Here is an 8,093-nt window from a genome sequence, read left to right as displayed (position 1 = left end):
ATGACATTTTCAAACGGTCAATTGCAATAAAAAAAAAAAGTAGATTTTTTTTCATGTAAATATAACACAGCCGCATATATTTTTTTACACACAACTCTTATTATTATTATTATTATTATTATTATTATTATTATTATTATTTGGTGTGGAGGTGTTGTGACCGTTTCCTATTTAAAATGGTACGATGTTAATGATATGGCATGAATGTGGAAATAGAAATGATGTTAAGAGGAGTCATAGGCCTAATGTGTAATGAAAATAGGATTTGATATAATCAAGAGACAAATTACTTAAACTATGTATTATGGATAAATTGAATAACAACTAGAAATTCCAACTCCTTCAATTCTTTTATTAAATTATGAATGATGTGCTTCCCGATAGATTTAACTTCCCTATTTTCATCATAGTTAAAGAATAATAATAGCCATTAAAGAACATTTGTATTGAGGCAAAAAATACAAAAAGAAACTACTCTTTTCGTAACACTTTTTTCCATTCCATGTTACAAAAGTGGTGAACACAAAACTATGTCGAAGAATTGAACAAAAATTTGAAGTCTTTAGCAACAATTTTAAAGGCATGCATGCTATACAATACAATGTCCCTAACCCGCTTCCAAACAACAAAAACATCGACTCAAATCCAACATTCACAAAAACAATTGCCGGCACTGAGCAGCCGACACATCAAGAACAGAACAAGTCGGACATTTAAACACCTGTCTCCATTGGTTCGACACATTCCTAATGAATCGCCAACTAAAAACATGACCACAAGGCAACATCACCGCCGGATTCTTTTTATCGCTTTGTTCCCAGGTCACCGGACAAACAAAAACCGAATGAAACTGAAACTCTCTTCCCAACTCCACATCCACCGGAGGCTCCTTCATTGCCGCCCATTCCTCCCTACTGATCATCGCCAGATTAGCAAACTCCAAAAAAGTCGGCAGCCCTTGAGCTCCGGCCTCCACAGTCACCGCCAAATGGTTCTTCAAGGACATCCCCATAGAACTATAGAATTGGACCATCAGCTCTTGGCTCACCTCCGTCCATTTTTCCGGCGATAGTAAGTCGGAATATGGTGAAGCTTCGAGATCTCCCGGCCATAATAAGCAGCCCGTGATTTGTAAAAATTCATTACTGCGAATTGAAGCAAATGGGGAAAGGTGAGTTTGGGCAAAGTTGTTTGCCTCCGATCGGTTTGCTTTAAAAATCTCCAAGAATTGAAGTCGCCGGAGGTCAAACTCAAGCTTTGACCCAGCCTGGTGAAGTTTCTGACGGTTAACACACATCCAACTCAGAGCAGGTTCCAGATTTCTAGCTTTCAATGCGTCAAGAATCTCATGCATTTCTGAATATTTACTTCTTACCCGAAAAATATCGGGTTCTTGAGATTCGTTTAACAAAATATCTGCGACATCAAAGCGACGTTCATGGTAAAGTAGGTTTAGAATCATCTGGTTGACTATTTGCGAGTCAAACTCCACGTTTATGTATGCTTTTGATATATCTGTCTCAAAGAATTTGCCCAAGATTTTTGGGTAGTTTTCAAGATCAACTTGTAGGTCCTTCTTCATCATCTTGAACTGTTCTTTTACACTATATGCAGCGAGCTTGTCTATCAGGTGATTGATCACTGATTTATGATCGATAGAGGAGGCGTCGTCCGCTGCAGATTGAAGGTCGGTGATTGCGCTATTAATTTCATCTTCAATCTTATCAATCAGTTGGTGGTATTTAGTCGTGGAAAGTTCTTGGTTCTTGGCAACTCGATCAAATTCTTCTCTAAGGCTTTTCAGATCCATTTAAACCGACAAATTTTCTGCAAAAGAATTAGACGCGAAAATTTTCAGGTCCAGAAGATTGAATATCAAGGAGACGAAATCCAAATTCTTCAGTAAGTTCGCTCGAATTTTGATGTGAACGATCTAAATCGCAACGCTAATACATCTGATGAGTAAGGAACAATGAAAATGAAATCGTATGAACATATAAACTGTTATCGATCGTATAAAAGAATAAAATGCAGATCGAAACGAGAATTAGTTACCTCTTTAAAAGTTCAGCACGTCACAAGATATTTCAGAAATCCCTGTGATAATTCAGACAAATAGAGGATTAGAGGTGGAACTTTACGAAATCAAACTTCAGAACATGCAATGATGCAGATATAGGAAATGCGGAAGGAATTAAGTTCTCTTTTTCATATCAAGAATCATGAAGGATCAAAGAAAGAAATTAGGGTTTAGCGTTGCATTAGAACTTACTGTAACTTGTAGAATGGAATCAAAACAGAAATTAACGAAGATAGCGAGAGTGTATGCACGTATGTTGAAATCATCAGGCAAAATTTGGGGGATTAATCAACAGCGATTGAAAGTTATATATAGAGTTTGAGAATTGAAGATGGTAGTTTGCACCAGTGACTCAGTGAGGAATGAGGATGATGAATCAGTTGAATGTGTTACTAACGTCTCTATATTTGCTGTTATCGCTGTTTGTGTTTGTTTATTTTCTGTTAGAAGGCGTTATAACGATTAATATAACTACCGTATCTTAATTAAATTACTACAAAACTACAATACCTTTGGTCCATATGACATTCAAAAAATATTGGATGTGGTTCAAAAACATAGGTCCAAAATCAAAATATTTTTTTTTGATTTTGTCCAAAAAAATTTGAAAAGACAATTATGTTCTTTTATTTTCTTTTTTGTGTTTATATTGTTATTGGACACTAATACTAATAAAAAATAATATCGGTATTAAGTGTTCGTCAATTCCAACCCAACTATCTATAGAAAATATTTTTTTTATTCTTCTTTATAGAATATATTATAGATTCGTGCTAGGATTTTAACATGTGTATATCTAGAATTCAACTGAATTTATTGATCATTATATACAATTCAATTAAGATATTGTATGAAAGTATGATTTTTTCTATACCCCTTTGAGAATAGGAGGATTTTTGATTGAGCGGAAAAAGAAGAAGTTTTTTGTGTACCTTACTTTCTTCATTTTTCCTTATAGAAATAACTCAATCAAAATGCAATTATCTCAACGAACAAAATGTCTATTATGCTTAATATCTTTAGTTTGATCTGTCTTAATTCTGCCATTTATCCGAGTAGTCTTTTCTTCGTCAAATTGCCCGAAGCCTATGCTTTTTTGAATCCAATCGTAGATATTATGTCAGTCATACCCCTGTTCTTTTTTCTTTTAGCCTTTGTTTGGCAAATTGTTGTAAGTTTTCGATAAGATCTTGAATACTATCCTAGAAAATTCATGATTTATTTGAGAAAAATTATAACAATTGATAAGATCAAATAAGTCTGGGAGTAAACAAGTAGCCGGTAAATTAAAATTAGAACTGGCACAATTCGCAGAATTAGAAGCTTTTGCACAGTTTGCTTCTAATCTCGATAAAGCTACTCAGAATCAATTAGCAAGAGGTCAACGCTTACGTGAATTGCTTAAACAATCCCAATCTGCCCCTCTCGGAGTAGAAGAACAGGTACCTACTATTTATACTGAAACAAATGGTTATCTTGATTAATTAGAAATTGGATAGGTAAGGAAATTTCTTGTTGAGTTACGTACTTACTTAAAAACTAATAAACCGCGGTTTCAAGAAATAATATCTTCTACCAAGACATTCACCGAGGTAAGGAATAACCAGTTACACCAAAAGATGCAGTCAATACACCCAGAACCACACCTGTAACCAAAGTATTATAACACTATTTTAATTATATATATATATATATATATATATATATATATATATCCCACCCCACCCACCATTCCTCTCTCTTTATCTCTCTCTCTCTCTCTCTCTCTCTCCACACAACCAATCTTCATCATTCTGATTTTCAGAAAAATGGAATATCACCACTACCATCTGATGAATATTTGAACCAAATTCACACACACACACACACATTCTCTCTCTCTCTCTCTCTCTCTCTCTCTCTCTCTTCCTTATTCATACACATACATATAAAGTTGAACAAGATGAAGATCTGGGAAACATATGAAGATGAAGAAATCAGGGGAAATATGAAGATTAAGATCTTGTGTTCATCTCATAGCTAATACACAAATGCCAGAATTCAGGGGAAAGAAATCAAGTTCTTGCCTTCAAACACGACCATACACATACAATCTAGAAATCGATATCTTGCCTTCAAATCTCGTCTCGTCTTCAGATCTCAATTGTGGAGACGGATTTTGATTAGGGTTAGATATAGATCTGACGACATCACCGTTTGAAACCCTAGCGTTCGTTGGAATGGCGGCGGCAGTTTATTGCAAGGGTTTTCGGCGACAAATTGCTAGGCGGCGACGACTGATTGCTAATCCAGATCTTGAACGAAAACCATAATCAACAGCTTGAAGCAAAAACAAAAACGAGAAGGGCAGCGACATCAGTTTTCGACTAAGGATCTGGAGATCTTTTTGTCGACTATGTGTCACTTTCAGATCGTATAGTTTCTTTTTCTTCTCTTGAAAATCAACGGTATTTCAGATCAAAGGTTTCTAGGAGACTAGTGGTCGACGGTGGTTTTGGTGGCGTAATGATAATTTGGTGGTTGTCCTTTCTGGTGAAGACGAACACCATTTCATCCATTTCTCCCCTCTGTTAAAATTGAAGACCTAAGTTTACACCTTTTTAGTATCTGCTTAAATTGAGAAGTTCATTCAAACGTTGATTATCTTTAGAAATCAACACCCTTTCATTCATCCATTCATACAATATATGGAGAGAGAGAGAGAGAGAGAGGGAGAGGGTGAGAGAGTATCGGTAAGGATGGGGTGGAGTGGGCCCAATTCTTTCATTTTTAATTTTTAGTTAATAAATTATTAAAGAAAGTATAAAAAAATTACATAAAAAATAAAAATGGCAAAATAGTCTTTTTAAGTTTTCCAATGACCAAAACCAAAAGAAATTCTTGATTTTGGACCATCCATGTAAGTTGATAACTTTTTGGACCATATCTAAAGTTTTTTGAATACCATAGAGACAAATTTTGCAGTTTTGTCTAATTAAATTAATTTTTTTTTTCGACCCTTTGCTTTTGACAACTATCTATAATTCTGGATAATGTGATGATATATTAAATTTATAAAAAAAAAATCATTATATTTTGGATATTTTTTTTATTTTAATTATTTAATTTCACCTGAAATTTTGTTTATTTAACATTGTTATGGGAAAAAGATTGTGACATCCCCAAATTCAAGGTCATTTTAAAATTTTTATTTATGCTTATTTAATATCAGAGTATCTATTTTAAAGAAATATGTTGCGAAATTTGTTCCCAGAAAACATGATTAATATATTATCAAAGCATTTCCGATTAAATGTATTTTGTTTATATTCAAAACATTGGGATGCAATCGTCATTACAAAAACATAAGCATAAACAGACCTTATATTCATTTACACTAATGATCTACATCTTCGTTAATCTCTCGGTGTAATGTGGCTTTGTATCGACACCTGTGATACAAATAAACTGAGTGGGTCAGGTTGAGAAATCTGGTTAGCAAATAGGGTTTTCAACCCATAATAATAAAAATTTTATGTTTCATCATCAAACAATTATCCCAAACTCATCCCCATTATCTTCTTTATTCTTAAGTATCTTCCCTAAGAATCATCTATCATTTACTCATTCACTCCTAAGGATTTTCCTAGGCAATAGGCACGAACTTCATCGTTGTCGAGGTTTGTATAACAGACACTAAGTCGATAGTTGCTGATGTTATTTGTTAGGCACTAAGTCCATAGCTACCAGGGTTTATCTCTTTTATTGACAGTATTATTTTAAGGAGTCCACCCACAATACATGTCAATGGGTTTTTAGAGTACATCTGAAGAACATATCATTCACAACACCTACAAGTTGCGAGCCTGCTAGTGTTCCACTAGACTGTCTAGAATAGTTCGTGGTTGTCATCTATACTCTACTAGATGACTGGTTCATCGCTTGGGTCAAGGCTTCTCATCGTTATGTCAATGGGTTTTTAGAGTACATCTGAAGAACATATCATTCACAACACCTACAGGTTGTGAACCTGCTAGTGTTCCACCGGACTGTCTAGAATAGTTCATTGTTGTCATCTATACTCTGCTAGATGATTGGGTCATCACTTGGTTCAAGGCTTCTCATCATCTGTCACCTTTCATCACCTACATCATCTTTTATCTACCCATCATAATTATAGGTATAAAATACATATACAATTTAAATCAAATAAAACATGTATATTTTGTTCATCCATCATAGATATCAAGCACACAGATAATATGCACACATAGCACGTAATTCATATTAAATACTTCATATCTATGTGTAAAATGAAAGTAACTATGCACTCACTTGTTAAAGTGATGATTCCAAACTCGGGCAACGCTTCGCTTCTAACAATTTTATTTTCCTTAACGAAACCTAATATCATTACCGTTAGATTTTAGTCTCATAATAACGATATTGAACTTAAACATACACTATACTTAAAGTAAAGTAAACATAACTCACTTACTAGGAGGTTTGGCTAGGAACCTGACTCTGCGGGGGCATAACTTCCGAGCCGAAAGATCTTCTTCTTAGAGCCTTCTAGCGCTCCGGGATTCGCCTCTTAGCACTTGGGGAGTACTAAGGCTTGGGAGGGGTTTAGAGAGATGTTTGAGAGAGAAAGAATAGGAGAGGTGTGGAGGAAATAGAAGATTTGCGCCTCTATTTATTGGCTGGGAAATGGCCCAACTCGGCGAGTTCTGAGCCTCCAACTCGTCAGTTGAGTGCCAAGTGTCACCATCTGGTGGCAAGGCATGGGGAGGAAGCAATGGTCAGGATTGTCCCACATGTCACTCGCAGATTACTCCAAAAACTAATTGTTTTCTAAAATCTGCAACTTTCACCTACGAGCTCCGTTTTCAACGTTCTTTATATCCACATGTAGGTGGCGACGCACTCTACAACTTTCTTTTAGAATTCGTCGGCTAATTTTGAATTTATTTTTAAAGATATATTTTAACAGGCTTAGACAGGTAAAGTCCGTTAAAAATTCATAACTTTTTCATCCGACGTCCGTTTTCGTCTGTCTTTATATTGTTAAGATTCTATTAAGGAGATCTTCAATTCTCATTTAGATTGTGTCGACTAAAAATTGATCGATCTAAAATTCGAATTCCGGGTTGTGCATTGTTATGCTAAATCTTAGAAAATCATAACTTCTTCATACGAAGTCATATTTGGACGTTATTTTTATGCACGTTCTCGGTTTAATGTATATTATGACTTTTGTCTAGATCGCTAAGGCTAAAAAGTATTTTATCGCAAATTCACTTTTTACGATTCCCGGTGTCGTGCCTGTTTTTCCGTAAAATTTTGACGGGTCATAACAAAACAGGGCTTGTGTAATGACTCCATATGTTATCTCTTCATCATAGGTAATAGCCGTAACTTCTATGTTCCTTCGAATGAGTATCTAACTCTTGGACTTCTTGGCTGTAGGCGGTGCTCAATCTTGCACCTGCTCTTTATCATATGTTGGACGTTCAATCGTAACCTTCGAGTTACAAAATCGATCCTTATTAGAGACTCCTACTTCTTCATAAGCAGACTTAACTTAAGAGAAGTTCTTTACTTTGATTATCATGACAGACTGATGTGTCATGTTCTAATGACCTCATGTCATATGATGTAATGCTTAGACTCAGGTCTTGTAGAGTCAAATTCCGGATTGTTATCAAGTTCTTGAGTCCTTAAGGACTCTTCAAGCTATAAATGGCTTCCAATTTGGGTCAAAGTTAATTCCTCTTTGTTATGTTTCAGATTATGTTTAAAATCTTTCCAGGAAGAGGGGCAGTTTGTCAATGATCACAGTCACAGAAATTGCTTCATCCATTTTCAAATTATGTTGAGCAAACTGTCCCAGGATCCTTAACATTTCATGGAATTTTTCCATAACAGGGCTGGATTCAATCATCATGTAACCCATAAAGTTACTGACAAGAAACTTCTTAATAGAAGCATCTTCAGCCATGTACTTGGATTCAAGAGAATCCTACAGTTCTTT

General features: G+C 35.2%; 1 pseudogene; it reads right to left on the bottom strand.

The window, feature by feature from the left end:
* Positions 1–652: 652 nt before the first annotated feature.
* LOC145050360 (protein RMD5 homolog pseudogene) lies at positions 653–1,810 on the bottom strand (annotated as a pseudogene).
* Positions 1,811–8,093: the final 6,283 nt, after the last annotated feature.

Source organism: Lactuca serriola, chromosome 5, assembly GCF_051521515.1.
Source record: "Lactuca serriola cultivar US96UC23 chromosome 5, Lser_US96UC23_V15, whole genome shotgun sequence".
NCBI lineage: Eukaryota > Viridiplantae > Streptophyta > Magnoliopsida > Asterales > Asteraceae > Lactuca > Lactuca serriola.
This window is presented reverse-complemented; position numbering and strand designations above follow the sequence as displayed.